This window comes from Dasypus novemcinctus, chromosome 1 (assembly GCF_030445035.2).
Source record: "Dasypus novemcinctus isolate mDasNov1 chromosome 1, mDasNov1.1.hap2, whole genome shotgun sequence".
NCBI lineage: Eukaryota > Metazoa > Chordata > Mammalia > Cingulata > Dasypodidae > Dasypus > Dasypus novemcinctus.
Genome location: NC_080673.1, coordinates 28,251,544 through 28,257,952, shown reverse-complemented (window position 1 = coordinate 28,257,952; position 6,409 = coordinate 28,251,544).

The window sequence follows — 6,409 nt, the reverse complement described above, 5'->3', positions numbered from 1 at the left end:
TGTTTACCTCCCTTTTCTTTGCCCACACCCATTTTTTTCTTCTCTTTTTTTTCTTTTCTCTCTTTTTCTTCTTATTTTATTTTATTTTATTTATACAACAGGTGCTGCAGGGAGCACCTCACATTTGCTGTGTTTCCTCATCCTCCATTTCCTTGTGTTTGTGTGAATTGATTTTGACCACCTACACTATCCCCTTTCCCCCACCTCTTGCTATCCTCCATCATCTACTGTCTCTCTTACATTCCACCTCCCTTTCTTTGGTCCCCAAATTTTCTAATTTTTAATTTCTAATACCTTTGTTCTGTTTTCTGTCTTTTGTCCACTCTTGATATTATTGTCTTTCTTTTCCCTTTCCCTCTCTCATAAAAACACTGGCTTTTTAATTCATACTATATTCCTCCCCATATTCAGTTGACTATCTCATTATAGGTACTCTACTTACTGCTATAACTCTACACAACTTACATGAGTCTAATATCCATTCTCCCAGATCTCACATTGTTGCTCTGTTAACATTTATTACCAATACTACTTTACACATTTTCTATTCTTACACAATTCCCTTTCCCTGGTCCTAATATTTTCCTTAAAAGTGAACTCAGCCAGCAACAAGAAATTAGAATAAGAAGAACAAAGTGACAAAGAGAAGATATAACACATATGCAAGAACAACAACTAATTAATCCCCAAGAATAGACAAAGAAGCTAAGGAACTGATTAAACCCGTCAAGATAAAATTATGACCAGACAGCAACAAAAATCTACAAACCAAACCAGTAATCAGGAAAACATGGCTGAACCAGGAAAACATGGCTGAATGAACAAGCTAAAAACCAGGAAAGGGAGCAGAGCATTGGACAAGTAATTAAAGATCTCAGAACATATATTAGAGACCAACTTAATGAAGTAAAGGAAGAGCTTAAAATTATGAAGAAAACACTTGGAGAGGAAATAGTGGACATATGCAAAAAGATAACAGATATGATGAGAATGAACACCACAGTTCAAGAAATCAAAAATACACTCGCAGCAAAGAGCAGCAGATTAGAAGAGGCAGAGGAGAGAATTAGCGATGTGGAAGACAGTACATCGGAAATCAAACAGATAGTAGAATTGATCAATAAAAAGATAGAAAAGAACCCAGCTAGGACTTAGGGACCTGAAAGACAATGCAAAATGAACAAATATAGGTATTATAGGCATCCCAGAAGGAGAAGAGAAGGGAAAGGGGTCAGAAGGGGTGTTGCAGGAAATAATGGCTGAAAACTGCCCAAATCTACTGAGAGAGACAGATGTACATATCCAGGAAGCAAAACGCACCCCAAACATCATAAACCCAAACAGGTCCACCACAAGACATATACTTGTCAAATTATCCAATGCTCAAGACAAAGAGAAAATTCTAAAAGCAGCAAGAGAAAAGAAAACTATCACATACAAGGGAGGCTCCATAAGATTAAGTGCTGATTTCTCATCTGAAACAATGGAGGCAAGAAGGCAGTGGTGTGATATAGTCAAGGTACTAAAAGAAAAAATTGCCAACCAAGAATACTCTACCCAGCTAAACTAGCACTCAAAAATGATGGAGAGTTCAAAATATTCACAGATAAACAGAAATTGAAAGAGTATGCCAACAAGAAATCTCCCCTTCAAGAAATTCTAAAGGGAGTTCTGCAGGAAGAAAGGAAAAAACAGGACAGGCAGAGTTGGAGGAGAGTGTAAGAGCAACAAAAAAGACAAAAAGAGAAGGAAAAATACAAACAAAATATGACAAACCTAAGTCCAATCAAAATATGGCTAACATAAATAATTCCTTGAAAGTAATAACACTGAATGACAATGGATTAAACTCACCTATCAAAAGATTCAAACTGGGACACTGGATAAGGAAATATGACCCATCTATATGCTGTCTACAAGAAACACATCTTAGACCCAGGGATTCACGGAGGTTGAAAGTGAATGGTTGGAAAACAATCTGACAAGCAAACAATAAGCAAAAAAAGGCAGGAGTAGCTATATTAATATAAGACAAAATGGATTTTAAATGCAGAACAATTGTGAGAGACAAAGAAGGATACTACATATTAGTGAATGGGACAATCTCTTAAGAAGAAAGAACAATCATAAATATTTATGCTCCTAACAAGGGTGCCTCCAAATACGTGAGGCAAACACTGGAAAAACTAAGTGAAAGAATAGATGCCTCTACAATTATAGTAGGAGATTTTAATGCACCACTATCAACTTTGGACAGAACATCTCAAAAGAGAATCACTAAAGAAACAAAATATTTGAACAGTATATTAGAGCAGCTGGATCTAATAGACATATACAGATCATTACACCCGAACACAGCAGGCTATACAATTTTTTCAAGTGCACATGGATCATTCTCCAAGATAGACCATATGATAGGCCACAAAGAAAGGCTCAAAGAATTCAGAAAGATTGAAATCATACAAAATAATATCTCTGACCACAGTGGAGTGAAGCTGGAAATCTGCAAGGGCCAGAAGCCCAGATTTCACACCAAGATATGGAAATTAAACAGCACACTCTTAGAAAAACAGTGGGTCAAAGAGGAAATCTCAAAAGAAATCAATAACTACCTTGAAACTAATGATAATGATAACACAACATACCAAAACTAATAGAATGCAGCAAAAGCAGTACTGAGAGGGAAATTTATAGCCATAAATTCATACATCAAAAAAGAAGAAAGAGCAAAAATTGAAGAACTAACTGCACATTGGGAGGAATTAGTAAAAAAAAACAACGAAGTAACCCCACAGGAAGAAGAAAGAAAGAAAGAAAAAAGATAAGAGCAGAACTAAATGAAATAGAAAATAAGAAAGCACTTGAAAAGATAAACAAGACCAAGAGCTGGTTCTTTGAGAAGATCAATAAAATTGACAAACCCTTAGGGAGACTAACAAAGAAAAAAAGAGAGAAGATCCAAATACACAAAATAAGAAATGAGAAAGGAGATATCACCACTGACCCTACAGAAATAAAGACTATCATAAGAGGATACTTGAAAAACTATATTCCAACAAAAATGACAACTCAGAGGAAATGGACAAATTCCTAGAAACACATAGGCAGCCTATATTGACAAAAGAAGAAATTGATGATCTCAACAAACCAATCACAAATAAAGAGATAGAATCAGTCATTAAAAACCTCCCAACTAAGAAAAGCCCAGGGCCAGACAGCTTCACAGGTGAATTCTATGAAACATTCCAGAAAGAACTAACACCAATCCTGCTAAAACTCTTCCAAAAAATCGAAACAGAAGGAACATTGCCTAACTCATTCTATGATGCCAACATTACCCTAGTACCAAAGTCAAACAAAGACACCACAAGAAAGGAAAATTACAGACCAATTTCTCTAATGAACCAAGATGCAAAAATACTCAACAAAATACTTGCTAACCGTATTCAACAACACATTAAATGAATTATAATCCATGACCAAGTGGGATTCATTCCAGGTATGCAAGGATGGTTCAATATAAGAAACCATATACACAGATTGAAGGGAAAAAATGACATGATTATATCTATAGATGCACAAAAGGCATTTGACAAAATACAGCACCCTTTCTTGATAAAAACACTCCAAAAGATTGGAATACAAGGAAATTTTTTGAACCTGATAAAGAGTATATTTGGAAAACCCACAGCCAACATGGTTTACAATGATGAAATCCTAAAATCCTTCCCTCTAAGATCAGGAACAAGACAAAGATGAGCACTCTCTCTCTCCTTCTATTTAACATTGTCCTAGAAGTACTTGCTCGAGCACTGAGGCAAGGACCAGATATGAAAGGAATTCAGATTGGAAAGGAAGAAGTCAAAGTTTCATTATTTGCAGATGACATGATCCTATACATAGAAAACCCTGAGAGGTCTCCAACAAAGCTTCTAGAACTCATAAATGAGTTTAGTAAAGTCGCAGGTTATAAGATCAATGCACAAAAATAAGTAGCATTTCTATACACCAGTAATGAGCAAGATCAGGAGGAAATCAAGAAACAAATACCATTTACAATAATAAATTAAAAAATCAAATACCTAGGAATAAATTTAACTAAAGAGGTAAAAAACTTATACACAGAGAACAACACAAGATTGTTCAAGAAATCAAAGACCTAAATAAATGGAAGAATATTCCCTGTTCATGGATAGGAAGACTAAATATTATTAAGATGTCTATCCTACCAAAACTGATCTACACATTCAATGCCATCCCAATAAAAATCAACACAACATTCTTTAAGGAACTAGAAAAACTAACTATGAAATTTATTTGAAAGGAAAGAAGCCCCGAATAGCTAAAGACATATTGAAAAAGAAAAATGAAATTGGAGGAATCACACTACCTGACTTCAAAACATATTACAAAGCTACAGTAGTGAAAACAGCATGGTATTGGCATAAGGAGAGACACACAGACCAATGGAACTGAATTGAGAGTTCTGATATAGATCCTCATATATATAGCCATATAATATTTGCTAAAGCCACCAAACCCTCTTAACTGGGAGAGAATGGCCTATTCAACAAATAGTGCCTGGAGAACTGGATATCCATATGTAAAAGAATGAAAGAGGATTACCATCACACACCTTATACAAAAATCAACTCAAGATGGATCAAAGACCTAAATATAAGAGCCAAGACCATAAAGACTTTGGAAAGCAGTGTAGGGAAGCATATACAAGACCTTGTGATAGGAAATGGCTTCATGAATTTCACACCAAAAGCACGAGCAGCAAAAGAAGAAATAGATAAATGGGACCTCCTCAAAATTAAAGCCTTCTGCACCTCAAAGGAGTTTCTCAAGAAAGTGAAAAGGGAGCCTACACAATGGGAGAAAATATTTGGTAACCATATATCTGATAGGAGAGTTATATCCTGCATACATAAAGAACTCCTATATCTTGAAAATAAAAAGACAAACAACCCATTTAAAAAATGTGAAAAAGATTTAAACAGACACTTCTCCAAAGAAGAAATACAAATGGCTAAAAAGCACATGAAAAAATGCTCCAAATCTCTAGCTATCAGGGAAATGCAAATCAAAACTACAATGAGATACCATCTTATTCCCATAAGATTGGCAGCTATGAAAAAAAAAAACAGAAGAATACAAATGCTGGAGAGGATGTGGAGGAATGGAAACACTCATCCACTGCTGGTGGGAATGCAGAAGAATCCAACCATTCTGAAGGACAGTTTGGCAATTTCTCAAAAAACTAACCATAGACTTGCCATATGATCCAGCAATTCCAGTGCTGGGTATATACCCAGCAGAACTGAAAACAAGGACACAAACCTATATATGCACATCAATGTTCATAGCAGCATTGTTCACTATCACCAAAAGTTGGAAACAACCCAATTGCCCATCAACAGATGAGTGGATCAATAAAATGTGGTATATACCTACAGTGGAATACTACTTGGCTTTAAGAACAAATACACTACAAACACACGTGATAACATGGATGAATCTTGAGAACCTTATGTTGAGTGAAGCAACTCCGGCATTGAAGGACAAATACTACATGACCTCAATGATATGAAATAAGTAAACCAAGCTGCCTCCAAGAGCTAGAGACTGGATGATAGGCTTACAGGAAATCGGTGGGTAGAAGAAGGACATAAGCTGACATCTACATGGGTGAAATTTATGATAAGCTCGAGGTAAGTATGTGTACATGGAAGGGATAAAATGAGGGCATAGGGTTACCTTTGGGTGGGGCTTTGCAGGCTTGAGGGGGGCTAGGGATGGGAGGATGAGTAATATTGCCCAAGAAATTGGGGGAAGGGTGGGGCAGCATACGAACATAGGAATTTGTCAGGTGTTCTTTGAGAGTATAATGCTGAGAAAACCTTTTCAAAAATATAATAAGGAAAGTTACCTGTCTAAGATACTTAAAGGGGATAATCTGATGTAGGACAGACTCCTAGGGAATATGTGAATGCTCATTTTGCCAGAATGGGTTTTATCATTGGGTAGAGACCCATATAATGAGAGTGAATGTATACCCATATCCTGGGGAGGACTGAGGCCATCAAATAGATAGAATTGTATCTCTCAAGAGTAATGGTGGCTCCGAGGGCATTAAGGCAGTTCAGCATGTCAAGCCCTCAACCCTGTTGCAAGTATCTCTGAACATGGCTCTTCAAGAAATGAAGATTGACTGTCACTGTGGGCCCTAAGGGGAGGGAGAAATAATTATTGAATAGATGGAGCCAATGTAACTGTGTGGGCAATAGAAGTGTTTCACAAGAGTATGCAAGGATGGATATAAGACATGTAAAATTACACCAAAAATATATAGGGGCTGATAGTCTAAAATGTAAATCACAATGTAAAACATAAGATAACTAAA